Source organism: Gossypium hirsutum, chromosome A09 (assembly GCF_007990345.1).
Source record: "Gossypium hirsutum isolate 1008001.06 chromosome A09, Gossypium_hirsutum_v2.1, whole genome shotgun sequence".
Lineage (NCBI taxonomy): Eukaryota > Viridiplantae > Streptophyta > Magnoliopsida > Malvales > Malvaceae > Gossypium > Gossypium hirsutum.
In genome coordinates, this window is record NC_053432.1 from 10981032 (window position 1) to 10995772 (window position 14741).

Here is a 14741-nt window from a genome sequence, read left to right on the forward strand (position 1 = left end):
TTCGAGGCTTATGGGTTTTTTAAAATATTCTTTTTTCAAAATGATTTTATTGTCTCTCCATTTTTTACCCAATGCCTTCTTGATATAGGCATCAGAGACCTCTAAAGCAAACCTATCCTAAAAAACACAAGTTTAGGAAGTAAATATAAATGAAACTTAAACAAAAGGATTATAATTACATTAACGTTTTGTTACCTTAATATTAGAGAGAGCTTGATTTTTATTGCTATCAGGCATGTTATGCCATGATTCGTAGTTGATGGGCAACATATTGGCATTTCGTGCTATAATTCCCAAATAGCCTACTAAAAGTCGAGCTTCTTGTCCAATAGGCTGACCATGGCTGTTTCTAGTTACTTTGACACGCTCGACAGAATTTAAGTTATATAAATCTGTTAGGAGCATACGTCCTCGACCTCTGCGCGTCCCACCATTTTCAGCTGAAAAATAATAAATTATTACTATATTGAAATTTAAAAATAAATCAGTAATAAAATTTAATACAATTTGTAAAATAAACTTAACATTACTTTGAATTTCCACAGACTCGTCAAGTGTCTCCGGCACGCTTGAAGATCCAACAACTGTCTGCTGTTCAGTACTTACTTCTTCCGAATTGTTAGTATTCTATACAATACTAAGATCTCTTAATCTTCTTCTAGGCATTTTTCCTGCAACACATAAAATAGATAAAATTTTAGTAAGAAATAACAATAATAGTAAATATAAAATAGTTAAATTATATAACATGACCAATGTTAATATTGTAACAATACATATAAATAAAAAATCATAAAATCTTACTACATCAAAAATCGTAAATATCTTCGTCTACATCCTGACGAACCCATTGAAATTGTGTACTAGTACTAGGGATATTTTCATCTAAGTCTTGTTCTGGAAAAGGCAAAGTTTCTGATCTTTCACCGATGTCATCTCTACTTCCATTCCCCATGTCAAACAAGTCTCTAGGGGTGTTTCGGAGTACAACGTACCAACCCTCATCAATTGGATCTTTCGAGTAAAAAACTTGTTTAACTTGAGAAGAAAATACATACGGCTCGTCTATCAATTGTTCTCCAGTGTGAATTAATCGAGAGAAATTCACCATTGTAAAACCAAACTGATCATTTTTAATTCCGCGAGCAGTATTAGCATCAGCCCAATCACGTCGAAATAAGACAACTTTCCATTTTCCATAATAATCCACCTCAATAATGTCGGTTAGAAGTCCATAATACTCAACATTTCCCTCGATAGGATTACTGTCCCTAGCACTAGCGTAACTTGTAATTAAAGAATTAACAACTACTCCACAATTTTGAGTTCTCCTCAATCTCTCGCGATATTTGGTATGAAATCTGAATCCATTCATGATGAAGCCACTATATCTTTTTACTACTCGATTCGGACCTTGGGAAAGCCATTTAACTTCGTCATTAACGATATTCCCACTCCAAACCTATTGAATCGAAAGTAAATTGAGTAATTATAAATGTTATGAGAAAACATTATTATTTGTCAACAAAATGTTGAGTTGCATACCGTTTGGCTTAACCATTCATGAAAAGATTCTACGAATAACCTATTAATCTCGCGATGTTGTAATCTTCATGAGCGTGGACGAGATCTTAAGATTTGTTTGTACTCACTATGTTAAACACATGTTTAATTCGTTAAAAAATAAACAAATCAAAAAAGAAGAATATTTATCATATTCTAGAACTTACTTGCGTAATTTTTCAAGTGCATCGTGGTGGAAAAGAACATATCTATGTGCTTGTATCCAAGATCGGTCATCTAATTCTACAATTTCAACTTTGCCGATTGGTTCTCCATAACTTTGAAATAAATAAGTTTTGTCCAAGTTAAGATCATTGAGTCCGGCATTTCTACTTGGTTTATTCAATCTTGTTTCAACATCTAAATATCTAGAACAGAATGTCATACACTCCTCTGCCAAGTAGCCTTCAGCAATTGATCCTTCCGGATAACGCTTGTTACGGCAATAAGACTTCAATTTGCTTAGGAACCTAAACACCATATACAACATTATCAAAACTGGTAACTATAGGTATAAAGGTGAATGCCTTTGAAATAAATTAGCACCTTTCAATTGGATACATCCAACGATAGAAAACCGGCCCACCAATTATTGCTTCACGAGGGAGATGAATGACAAGGTGCACCATAATAGTGAAGAAGGAAGGTGGAAAGATCTTCTCCAAATTGCATAATGTCAAAGCGGCTCGAACTTGTACTTTTTCAAGTTCTTCAACATTTAGAACTTTGCCACAAATTGCTTTCATTATATTGGACAGCTCAATTATACAGGACGTTACCTTCTTTAACATACATCACCGTAAAGCAACTGGAAGTAGATCTTGCATCAGGATGTGATAGTCATGTGATTTTAATGAATATAGTCTTCGATCTTTAAGACTTACACATCGAGATATATTTGATGAATACGCATCCAGAACCTTTATATCCTTCAACACCGTGCAGAACATTTCTCTCTCTTCCTTTGACATTGCAAAAATTGTAGGCGGTAACCAATATTTTCCATTAAGAAGTACTTGGGGATGAAGATCACGCCTAATTCTCATGTGAACTAAATCAAGTCGACTTTGAAGATTATCTTTTGATTTACCATTGACGTTTAAAATTGTCCGGATGATGTTCTCGCAGACATTCTTCTCAATATGCATCACATCAAGATTGTGGCGTAATATGTGATGCTTCCAATAAGGCAACTCAAAAAAAATACTTCTTTTCTTCCACAAGTCCTCCTCATTAGGGTCATCCTCCTCGTCAGATTCATCATCAGATTCATCCCTCGATCGTCTATTTGTTTGCCTATTAGATGGTTGATTCAGCTTCCCGTAACTGAAATCCATATCTTTTAACATGAATAAGATTTCAGATCCAATGGTCTGCTCAGGAGCTTTTTTCAACTCTTCAGTACCGTCAAATAAAGCCTTCTGAAATCTATATCTATGATTTTCATCTAACCACCGACGATGCCCCATATAGCAGAACTTCTTCCCATTATATAACCACTGTGAACACGTTTGAGCAGCACAACAAGGACAAGCATAACGTCCTTTGGTACTCCAACCCGATAAATTCACATATGCCGGGAAATCATTAATTGTCCACATCAAAGCAGCACGTAGGTAAAAGTTCTCCTTTCTCAATACATCATACGTCTCAACACCTGCCCATAATTGTTTTAACTCTTCAATAAGTGGCTGCAGATATATGTCAATATCATTTCCGGGGCCTTTCTCTCCGGGGATAATCATAGATAATATCAAAGAAGATTGCTTCATGCAGAGCCATGGAGGCAAATTATAAGGAACAATGACCACAGGCCAAGTACTGTACGAGGTGCTCATGATTTTAAAAGGATTAAATCCGTCAGATGCTAACTCGAGCCTTACACTCCGAGGATCACTTGCAAAGCTTGGAAATTTATTGTCAAATGATTTCCATGCAAAAGAATCTGCAAGATGCCTTAATAATCCATCATCCATTCGTTGATCATGATGCCACGTCATAAACTCAGCTGTCTTTGACGACATGAATAGCCTTTGAAGCCTTGGGATTAGCGGGAAATATCACAAAATCTTGTTCGGCTTCCTTCTTGACTGTGGCCCATATTTATCCTCATTAACATCTTCTGCATCTCTATTCATCCAACGAGATTTACCGCAAACATGACAAGACTGTTGATTTCTCCGATCACCCCAATACAACATGCAATCATTTGGGCAACTATGAATTTTGTTGTACCCAAGGCCCAAATCTTTTATCACTTTCTTCATGTCTTTACATGATTGAGGGATTTTTGCAAATGGGAACATTTCTCTTAAAAGCTCTAACAGCATTGTCAAAGAGTTTCCGGTCCACCCTCCCAAACATTTTAAGTGGAAAAGGCGAATATAGAATGACATTTTCAAAAATTTTGATCCCTCATAAAGTTCTTCATTCATTTCACCAAGTAACGTGTAGAACTTCGCTGCTTCTTCATTCGGTTGTTCATCCGGTACACTTCTTCTCGTTTCCATAAAAGTATTCCCACCAATATTATAATCATCAGATGCAACATAGTTTGGTGGAAATGATTGGAAACTTTCACTCCGCATATTAAATGCATCCCGCATCATACCTTCCATGTCATCTTCTCTAACATGCTGACGGTAACCATTATAAGGATAACCTGGATTAATCGTCAAAGAGGCTCCACTAGTTATACACTCTCCATGGAAATTCCATTTTTTATACCCCTAAATGAAGCCATCAACAATTAGATGTTCGTAGACAACTTCACGATAATGCCAATAGATATTGCCACACTTCTTACACGGGCAAAGAATCATATTCTCTTGGCTTGAATTGTGAAATGCAAAATCTAAAAAAGATTGCACTCCATTTTGATACTCGTTGCTTGCCCTTGAGAAATTCATCCAAGTCCTATCCATTTCGTAGTTGTTGAAGTCTAAAGTTGGCAATAAGTTTCACGGGTAAGTTGTTTATTATGTAAGTCTTGATATGATATATATTTATGTTTTATGTAAGATATGTAGATTATGTAAGTTATGAAATTTGAACTTTTAAACTATATGCTTTTAAGGAAATTATTAGATTAAACTACATGTATTAGTTAAGTTATGTAAGTTGTTATGTACGTTATGTGAGTTATGTAATTTATTTAAGTAATGATCAATATTAATACTATTTTGATAAAAATTACTTATAATATATTTGATCAATAATGTTATGTTGATAAAATAATTTATAATTGGCCATTCAGTCGTTGAAATTTTTAATTCTTTTTTAAGGTCAATAGAATTATTTATAAGCTCCATAGAACTTTTTTGGAAATCTTATTAATAAAACAAAATTTTAAAGACATTTAAAAATAATAAATATTAAAATCAAACATGTTTAATATAACAAAATAGTAATTTGAATATAATAATATCAAGAAAGAATCGTAGTTTAATTTTTATAAGTAAACTGGAAATAAATTAAGGTTATATAAATATTCAATAGCGATAGAACATTTTTCAATTCTTTTTGAATTTTTAAGATTCATCATACGTGGCGTTGTTACACCTAGGGAGGATCCATTATATCTTGCAGCTCGATATAAGGCAACCCGTCAGGTTTCCAGCCTATATACTTTGAATCTTTAAAATATTTAAAATAAGGAATGGACAAACAAGCTACATATATGGTAATAAAATTAATTCATACTTAAGTTGAATCAAATAATACTTAAGTTGAACCAAAATATAAAAACTTATTCATACTTCAAATAATAATTAATAATACTATTTGATAAAAATTAGTTATAAATTTGAAAGACATTTAAAAATAATAAATATTAAAATCAAACATTTTAAATATAACAAAATAGTAATTTGAATATAATAATATCAAGAAAGAATCGTAGTTTAATTTTTATAAGTAAACTGGAAATAAATTAAGGTTATATAAATATTCAATAGCGATAGAACTTTTTTCAATTCTTCTTTGATTTTTTAAGATTCATCATACGTGGCGCTGTTACACCTAGGGAGGATCCATTATATCTTGCAGCTCGATATAAGGCAACCCGTCAGGTTTCCAGCCTATATACTTTGAATCTTTAAAATATTTAAAATAAGGTTGGAGAGAAGGTCAGCTATTGTTGTAATTATAATGGACAAGCAAGCTACATATATGGTAATAAAATTAATTCATACTTATTCATACTTCAAATAATTAATACTATAAGGTCAGGTTTCCAGCCTATATACTTTGAATCTTTAAAATATTTAAAACGTACCTTAATAAAACGTACCTGGTCTACTCCACTCTCACCAGCAAACAGAGGCTGGAGTCCAAAAAGTAATATTTGTTAAGTAATTTAAAGTGAAAATGCATAGAAATAAGGAAAAAAATTTAGCAACTGAACGGCCTGTACGTACCTAGAACAAATGTCAATGGCTGTGGTGTATTTAGTTGCACCAAATATTATTTCAGGTGTTCGATAGTACCTAGAACAGATGTAAGATTATAAGAGTAGCACCAAATATATTTCAGTTTAAGAAAATATAAAAAATTATCTATATCAGTACCAAATTTTAATTCGAAGATTAAATGGCAGCTTCAGTTGAACCAATACTTGCAGGAGGAGCAAGAAGCAGTAAATGAAGCTGTACCCCTCAGCAAAATCTGGCAAAACTACTCGCACAAGCAAGTAAAGTGTCTTTTTCTTGCATGCTAAAATTATTTTATTTGATTCAAAATGCATGAAAAGGAAAAATCAATATTAGGCTAGACTCTAGAGACAGCCGAGGAGAAAATTAGAAAGAATCTTCACATAATTTCAAGAATGGTGAAATAGAACATAATGTCAATAAAACTGTAAATTCATCTAAACCTGGTTTTGTTGCAGAGATTGAAAAACCAAACAACAGCCCAGTAAGCTCAAAACTCAAAAGGTCCCTTTCCAGGATGCAGAACAGTAAATGCAGTTTTTAACATTCAGTACCAGGCAAATAAATGCAAAACTACCCCAGGACAATTCCAATTCAAACAATAAAAAATAATAAACAAATGGATAAGAAAGCAGTCAAAGCACAGCCAATTTCTTCACATAACTGAAAGAAAATGAATAGAGGAATTCAACAATATAAAACGTGAGCAACAAGATAGCAATAAACTCTTAAATCAATCTAAGTCCGCACTAAACACATAAGTTGGATAGAAACATGAAAACAGACCAAAAGAACATCTAAATAACCAAAATGGAATCACCATTATTATGTAAACATGAAAATGCACAGATTGAAACAAACCAACTTTGCATGTGCAAAATCATACTCCACAAAACTCATAAACATTAACTTCTCCTAACCAGAATACCAACTTTATGTTTACAGAGGCCTTGATGGAAACTAACATAATTGTTGATATATAACTTATCTAATAAGAATCACAGAATATGCAGAAAGTACCTGAGTATTTAGTATCAAGAGAACCATGTATCCAAAGAAAAAGAGCCAGAAATTGATCAATGTATGCAAAACTTCAAATAATAATTAATACTATTTTGATAAAAATTAGTTATAACTTTTAAAGACATTTAAAAATAATAAATATTAAAATCAAACATGTTTAATCTAACAAAATAGTAATTTGAATATAATAATATCAAGAAAGAATCGTAGTTTAATTTTTATAAGTAAATTGGAAATAAATTAAGGTTATATAAATATTCAATAGCGATAGAACTTTTTTCAATTCTTCTTTGATTTTTTAAGATTCATCATACGTGGCGTTGTTACACCTAGGGAGGATCCATTATATCTTGCAGCTCGATATAAGGCAACCCGTCAGGTTTCCAGCCTATTATTTTGAATCTTTAAAATATTTAAAATAAGGTTGGAGAGAAGGCCAGCTATTGTTGTAATTATAATGGACAAGCAAGCTACATATATGGTAATAAAATTAATTCATACTTATTCATACTTCAAATAATTAATACTATAAGGTCAGGTTTCCAGCCTATATACTTTGAATCTTTAAAATATTTAAAACGTACCTTAATAAAACGTACCTGGTCTACTCCACTCTCACCAGCAAACAGAGGCTGGAGTCCAAAAAGTAATATGTGTTAAGTAATTTAAAGTGAAAATGCATAGAAATAAGGAAAAAAATTTAGCAACTGAACGACCTGTACGTACCTAGAACAAATGTCAATGGCCGTGGTGTATTTAGTTGCACCAATTATTATTTCAGGTGCTCGATAGTACCTAGAACAAATGTAAGATTATAAGAGTAGCACCAAATATATTTCAGTTTAAGCAAATATAAAAACTTTAACTATATCAGTACCAAATTTTAATTCGAAGATTAAATGGCAGCTTCAGTTGAACCAATACTTGCAGGAGGAGCAGGAAGCAGTAAATGAAGCTGTACACCTCAGCAAAATCTGGCAAAACTGCACATCTTTTCAAACCATTTCTGCAAAAAAATACAAAATCTTTTATGAGCATACAAAGGACTTCCATCTCTGCAAAAAAAATTGTAAATACAAGGCACATAACACAATTAGCAAATCCAGTCAGCTGTTTCTTCAAACCTTGACTTTCCTAAAGTGCCCAAATCGAACACATTATCCTACATCTGAAAACAAGTTTCAGAATAAGTACAAGCAAATACTAGCTAGCATGCTCATTCCCACTCACACATGAATCAGAGCATCATAGGAAATAATATCAATATTCTAAATACAGAAAGAAAAAGAAAAAAACTCCAATACTAACAATTTCGTTTAAGGACAATAGCCACCTCTTGTTCTCTTAACTCTCATCAAGAATTTTCAGCATGGCAGGCAATTCTCTTCTTTTTGGTTCATTACCAACATTTCAGTAACATTTTTTATAAAATTTCACAACCATCATTTTTATTAAGTTCTAGGTTTGGTGAACAAAAACTTTATAATGAAAAAAATATCTTAGAACTTTTGACTTTGTCTCACAGAGCACTTCCTTTTTGGTAGTATGGAGGGTATGAAACTAAAAAGAAACCAACAGGAAACAAGTGAGGATAAAATGATTCACACAGAACTAGACATGAACAGGTTAATAACCCAATGTGTAGGTTCCCAAAAGACCATGAAAAATTACTCTCGCAAGCAAGTAAAGTGTCTTTTTCTTGCATGCTAAAATTCTTTTATTTGATTCAAAATGCTTGAAAAGGAAAAATCAATACTAGGCTAGACTCTAGAGACAGCCGAGGAGAAAATTAGAAAGAATCTTCACATAATTCAAGAATGGTGAAATAGAACATAATGTCAATAAAATTGTAAATTCATCTAAACCTGGTTTTACTGCAGAGATTGAAAAACCAAACACCAGCCCTGTAAGCTCAAAACTCAAAAGGTCCCTTTCTAGGATACAGAACAGTAAATGCAGTTTTTAACATTCAGTACCAGGCAAATAAATGCAGAACTACCCCAGGACAATTCCAATTCAAACAATAAAAAATAATAAACAAATGGATAAGAAAGCAGTCAAAGCACACCCAATTTCTTCACATAACTGAAAGAAAATGAATAGAGGAATTCGATAATAGAGTTACAAGTTTCAAAACCCAACATTAGAAAAATAGTAATAACAATAATAATTTAACAAAAAATCCAGACAGGAAAGCAATAAGAAGTCAGTCAGTAAACAAAACCCAAATCTTAGAATCTCGAAAAAAAAACTACACCTTGGGTAGGACACATGAAGAATATAACTTACCTTAAGAAAGGAATCAGATTGGAAAAGATAAAAAGATAGGTACTTCCATTTCTTATGGATGATGAGAATCATCGAGATCAAACCCATTTCAAACCATTTCAAACAAAAAAAAGGCAAGTAATAAAGTAACTACACATTCATCTGAAGGGGAATAAAAAACTAACCACTTTATACCCATGAAGCGAATGACCGTCGACGAGAGGAAAGGGAAAATAGTTAGGGATTTTGGGGATGGGGGAACAGAATAAGGGAAAAAAAGGGGACTTGGGGAAAATGTTAAGGATTTCGGGTTTGGGAATTAGGGGATGATTTGGGGAAAAAAGAGAAGTGGTGTTTTAGGGATTTAGGGAAGGAAGCTTCAGAAATGGGGGAAAATTACTTAGCAAAAAATGAAACTGATTTAGGGTAAAGGGCATAAACCTCAGGAGAGAAAAAAACGACGCCGTTTCAAATATGGAAATTTTGTGGCATTTTCAGCAACGCGCTGGTAATGAGACCTTTTGCGGCGTTTTCAGCAAAGCGCCACTAATGTCTCTTTTATCTACACTACAAAACGACGCCGTTCTAATACGAGTTGTGGCGTTTATTACAGAAACGCCGCTAAAGCCATTACTAATTCAGAGGAAACGACGTCGTTTTACTGTAATGTACAATGAAATTTTATGGCGTTTTCTTGAAAAACGCCGCTATTTCCGATCTTTAGCGGCGTTTTATGTATAAATGCCGCTAATACCTTAATATTTTATAGAAATTGATCAAAATTAAAACTATATATTTAGAATTTCTTTTAAATTATATCTAAATAATGTTACTGTGATGAATGTTAGTGTAGTATAATATCTATATTTCATATATTTATATTAGGTTTAGTACAAATTCCCAAGAATCTCATAAAATTCTAAATATTAAATATTCAATAATAATATACCTTAAACTTTAAACCTCAAACAATAAACATACACTTTAAACCCTAACTATAGTTGAAACTTTAATTTTGATTTAATACACATTTTAAAATACATATTATGTATGCATATAAATTAATTTAAAAAATACATGATGCTATTTATTATATCAATAACGCGTAAATATTTTACAAGATCTACATCAAATTACAGAATTCATGTACATAATTGCACACTAAACCACTTTTCATATATATATTTATATATATATTCAAATAATAATATATATATTTATCTTATATACATTTATCTTCTAAATTAAAATCCAAAATTATACTCTAAATTTAAAACCCTAAACCTGAGACTCTAAACCCCTAAACCTTAGACCACAAACACAAAACCCCTAACCCCAAATTACTTTAAACCCCAAAACTATTCGGTAACCTTAAACCAACCATAACTCCTAGACCATAAAGCCCAAACTATAAAGTACTTTAAAAATTGCTAACCTTAAACCATAATCGTATACATATTATTGGGAATTTGTGTGGGCAATGTTAGTGTAGTACAAATTATATAAAACACACATATATATATGTTTATATTCTTATATTAAATAATATGAGTACGTATATACAGAATAGCATGAATCTTAAATGTTCTTCAGTTAATTTCTAGCTAATAGTTAAACAAATGCTAATTCCACATAGTTCAACAAATGCTAATTCCACATTCAAAATCACCCTTTCTTAATAGCATCCCATGTAAGAATCTGGAAAGAAAATTATCTCCTAAGAAGTTAATAATTGTCCCATTGTAAACTTCAACCCTAACCTTTAAACCCTAAATCATAATCCCTAAACCCATAATTCATCATAAACCTTCAAATACTAGTTAACTCGTAAACCGTAAATCTTAAACCATATATAGTTAACTCATAAACCTACTTAAACCCTAAACCATATATCTTAAACTATAATGATAATTAATTTAATCAATATTTTAAATTCAATACTATATATCTCTTTTACGATTATATAAGAAAATATTTAATATATTGTATAACCATAAATTTTAATAATTATTGTTTTAGGGGTTATAAGATAAGTGTTTATGATTTTTTTCGGGTTTAGGGGTTTATGACTTTTAGCGGCGTTTTACCAAAAGCGCCGCTAATGATCTAGTTTTTAGCGGCGTTTTACCCAAAGCGCCGCTAATGATCTGGTTTTTAGCGTTGTTTTACCTAAAGCGCCGCTAATGATCTGGTTTTTAGCGGCGTTTTACCTAAAGCGCCGCTAATTCTCTATTTTTAGCGGCGTTTTTTACTAAAACGCCGCTGTTGCTCTGTTTTTAGTGGCGTTTTCCTTAAGACGCCGCTATTGCTCTGTATTTTAAATTTTTTGTGGCGTTTGTTTGTAAAACGCCGCAAAAAACGCCGCTAAAGTCCTATTTTCCTGTAGTGGTTTATCCTAATCAACAAACACATACACAGAAAAAATATTGAATACATGAATCAAACAAAAAAAATTAACTAAGAAGTGTACATATATTGCATACCATTGATGTACCAAGATCATCAACGAGTCGTAAAATCATTGACGAGCAATAAGTTAGATTGGAATCATCCTTCCAGTACTCCAAGCACTCCTTTGTTGTTACATTTGATGAGAAAAAAACATGTGATAGTATTACGGGAGCCGCAATAGAAATCCGTGCATTATCGATATACTCTTTAAATGTTGGAATGTATCCACTGTGATACCACTTTGCCTCCACTAGGTAAGATTTCCATAACTCTGCCCACTGAACACTTAATAACTCTATTTTAATATGTAAAAATTAAAGGAAAATAGTGATGAATCAAAACTAAGATGAGAACTTAGTACTGCTTTCTTCAAGAAAGGAATGGTAGGAAATCCATGTTCCTTGAGATCACCAAATGCTATTTCGTTTATGGAGTTGTAAAGAGCAAAGAAACATATCTTCATATATTCTGGGAGAAGCTCCATTGCATTTATATCCCATTTAAAAAATTAAACGCAACTTTAAAGTTCTTGCCTATAATTATCTTAGATTTGGACTTTTAGATAACCAACCTTATCCAATCACCGAAGTGGGGGAAAAGAATATTAAACTTTAGAAAAGTCATATCATACCTCTCAACAGCTTGAGTGAAGTGTTCTAACTCGTCCAATGTACCATACACATCATCAGTACTTGTTATTAATGCGGCAATCTTTGTTAGAGTTCTTCTAAGGTTCCCAAAGTGAGGATCAAATGCAACGCCCATTGTCCATAGAAAGTTCTCCATCAACCTGTCTCTTGCAAATGGTAGTTTTTCTCCCAGACCTATATCCCTCCACCACCTGCACCATCGTTTTATTTCAAAAGATTAGATCACAAATATATATGTGTATTTAATTAATAAAATTCCATTCTTTGTTAGACCATGGATGCACTTACTTGGAAACATATCTTAGATCATCCTGGTGCACGGCTTGCACAATATTGAAGTCCAATTTAGCAAGCTCCAAAAGCATAGGATTTCTTTCCTCTCTTTTCTCGTACACATCTATAAACCACCTGGCTTCCAACCTTGACACCCTCCAATGTAGAGGAAGTTCCAACGCATGCTCCATTAGCATCCTAACATATTCATCTAATTTCTTTTGCTTCAGATATTGTTGAAGCTGTTTAGCCGCGAAATCCCTTGCAATGTCTAAGATACCTTCACCCTCCATGGAAAGATGTGAAGCTTCATACAAGTTTAGAAGCCCTTTGCAGTCCTTACAGAGACTCGACTTGAAATTCCCCATCTCGTCCATGAAACCGGAGAAAATCTCTGCACGTATAACAAATTTTATATGTTTATAATTGTTATATTTTTACAACAGCTTATTTTATACAAAATATCTGCACTTCTTACCTTGAGTTACATTATAACCATGCTGCCTTAGGAGCCTAAATTCAAGTGCTGTAGCATATAAGTTTCCTTCCTTCCATAAAGCCTTGCTCTGATCAGCCCGTAAATGAATATCCTCCAAAATCCTCTTGGTTTCATTCTTAAAATGATAAGATAAACCGAGCCTCTGCAAGGAATCGATCAGCTCAAGTTTCTCTAAGGGGTCCATAACATTCTCAAGCATCATTCTCACTTCTCCCACTAGTCTGATTGCTTGTTCATTAAATGATTCCCCCTGCATGGGTAGTAAATATATTCTCAGCTTGCATAAAAAATTGCATAATATATAATCTTTGTAACTTTAAAGTAATTTCCATGCTAATGTAAATAATATATATATATATATATGTACCAGATAGTCGCTTTTGAGCGACTGAATAAAATCGTACTCCCAAATGGGAGGATGGTACTTAGCAGACCGTCTAACAATTTTTTTTATCCGAAACATTGGCCGTAGCAACAGCTTTGGAGGCTCCAACAACACTCAAGTTACTGACATTTGATCTGTTGGAGGTGCCTTTCCTATTTGCTCTGATGAAACTGCTGCTAGGAGCTACAGTTAGGAGACGAAGGGCCATGACCAAAGCTCCACTTAGGCAACTTTAAAAAGATTGATTCAACTTTAGAGATTAGCTCTTCTTTACTTTACAAAACAAGAAGATTGATTAAACTTCGTGCGCAAAAACCAACGAATGCCACCACCACATATATATAATCAGTTACAAAGATTACGCTGTCTTGAAAAAAATAAAAAATAAAGGTTTCAGTTTCGTTATTGATGTTTTAAATGATTAATATAGTTTATTTTTAATATATATATATTACATTTTGAAATGAGTTAGTATCATAAGTTAACCGATTATCAGTTCAGATGGATAATGAGTAAATTGTTATATGTGAATTATCTGGTTATTAGTTACATATATTTTTTAGGTGCATAAAAATTTTAAATTTATTGCATAAAGTATTTAGCAATAAAACTTTAGAATATATGTCTAAAGATCAAAATAATTTTATTTAATTAGAGAATTAGCCACAACAATTTTAATTAAATGAAATTATTTATTGTAGTAAGGATCTCATAATGTTTATAGACATTAGATGTTGCATAATGACTTAGCAACAATCTTGAATAAAGTTTAAGGATTAATATCTAACTGAGTGATTTTTATAATTTTATTTACTTAAAAACTAGCCACAATATTTTGAGTTAAATAAAATTATTAAAGTTAAAAATCACATATGGAAAGCATATGTATTAAATCTATCAAAACTAGAGCTACGAGATGGAGCAGTCGGGAGAGAGAAGAATAGTGGAAACAATTTTCGTTTACAACATTCCAAACTCTATGCATTGAAAAGGATTGTGGGCATTATTTGGATACCATGTTGATGTTGTCGATGCGTTTATTCCATCTAAAAAGAGCAGAAATGGTAAAAGATTTGGGTTTGTGAGATTCTCTAATGAAAGGGACGTGCTAAGGGCAATAATGAGGTTAAATGGTTTCTTTTTACTGGGGAAGAGAATCGGGGTGAAAATGGCTAGTTATAATAGCAAAGGGAAGTCTT

At 32.5% G+C, this 14741-nt stretch overlaps 1 long non-coding RNA gene and 1 pseudogene across 2 annotated transcripts; both read right to left on the reverse strand.

The window, feature by feature from the left end:
- Nucleotides 1-202: 202 nt before the first annotated feature.
- On the reverse strand, nucleotides 203-7640 carry LOC121206547 (uncharacterized). Of its 2 annotated transcripts, none has more exons than XR_005901591.1 (3): nucleotides 7601-7640; nucleotides 531-671; nucleotides 203-440 (listed from the first exon to the last, which is right to left on the reverse strand). It is a non-coding gene; the product is annotated as an uncharacterized lncRNA (long non-coding RNA). The 2 variants fall into 2 exon arrangements; XR_005901592.1 differs by having other exon boundaries at nucleotides 7616-7638.
- Nucleotides 7641-7742: 102 nt separating this feature from the next.
- LOC107892139 ((-)-alpha-terpineol synthase-like) lies at nucleotides 7743-13856 on the reverse strand (annotated as a pseudogene).
- Between the last annotated feature and the right edge of the window lie 885 nt (nucleotides 13857-14741).